Raw genomic sequence first — 1338 nt, 5'->3', positions numbered from 1 at the left:
CTTCTGCCTCAGCCTCCCGAGTAGCTGGGACTACAGGCATGTGCCACCATGCCCGGCTAATTTTTGTCTGTATGTCCGATTAATTTCTTTCTATTTTCAGTAGAGATGGGTCTCGCTCTTGCTCAGGCTGGTTTCGAACTCCTGAGCTCAAAGAATCTGCCCGCCTCGGCCTCCCAGAGAACTAGGATTACAGGCCTGAGCCACCGCGCCCGGCCTGCCATATACTTTTTACTTTCAGTTCTGATCCTCAAATTCTTCCATGAATTACTTCCCAAGGAAAATATATATAACCGTAATTAAAAGAGACATGTACTTAAGGCATTTCGTGTAGTTTATTTTCCCTTGCTTTTTACTTTTATGGAGACTTCGTCTGTAGATTTGAGTTGGTACAACAGCCTTTGTCCAATGCATTTAGAATGCTGTCGATGGAGCATTTGAGAAATCGGTGCAGACAATTCACCACATAGGTAAATGGCTGTGGAGAACTAAAGCAATTTCTATTGAGTATTTAGTTGATTCACTTGAGTAGATAAAGACTTTATTAAGATTATTAAATTGTTGTATTGAATTTTTAAAGCAAACAGAGCTGTGTTCTACTGTTAAATAATTTACTTCTTATTAAGGAAGTACTTTAAAAATATGATTGAGTCCTTTAAAACTGCACAATGCATTGCATATTTGTATTGCAAAGTATTAAGATATGAATACAACATTCATTGCCATCAGAACAAGTAGTTTTTCACTCTATGTTTAAAGAGTTGATTTAATGAGACTGGTTTCCTTTACTATGTCATCCTTTTAACAATTTTTATGTATGTTATTCCTTCATCTAAGTAAGTAATTCAATGCATTCTTTTCTGTGCTCTTTTCATTTGCCAATTAATTATTTAAACACAAGTAATGTATTAGAACTTTGTGCTTGAAGTTTTGAATTTCGTGTTAATCTCTTAAATATGTGAGAGTACTAGTATGCGCAGGCAAGTTGATTTAGACTGCAGAAGATTTGGAAGCAAAGTGTCATTAGAAAAATTATTTAGAACTTTCTTTTTAAGTGCATGTATTTATATTTGGTTACAAAAGTTCACCCGCATTATAAACATTTTGGTAAAAGAGTAAAAGATGAAAAAATAAAACCCTAGTTCCAACATACTTAAACAGGAAGGGTTTTGTCCTTTTAGCATGGCTTCCTATTTTCCTGTTAGTCCATACATAATTGGAGATGCTTTGCATGTGTATTATTTTTTACATTCATATATCCTGCTTTATGTTTCTTCATTTATAATACTATACAATTTTATTTCACCAGACAAAAAGTCATTTACATAATATTTCAGTATT

The sequence above is a fragment of the Propithecus coquereli genome, unplaced genomic scaffold (assembly GCF_000956105.1).
Source record: "Propithecus coquereli isolate 6110/MARCELLA unplaced genomic scaffold, Pcoq_1.0 Scaffold25, whole genome shotgun sequence".
NCBI classification, from domain to species: domain Eukaryota; kingdom Metazoa; phylum Chordata; class Mammalia; order Primates; family Indriidae; genus Propithecus; species Propithecus coquereli.
The sequence above is the reverse complement of the archived record's forward strand: the minus strand, read 5'-3'. Positions refer to the sequence as shown.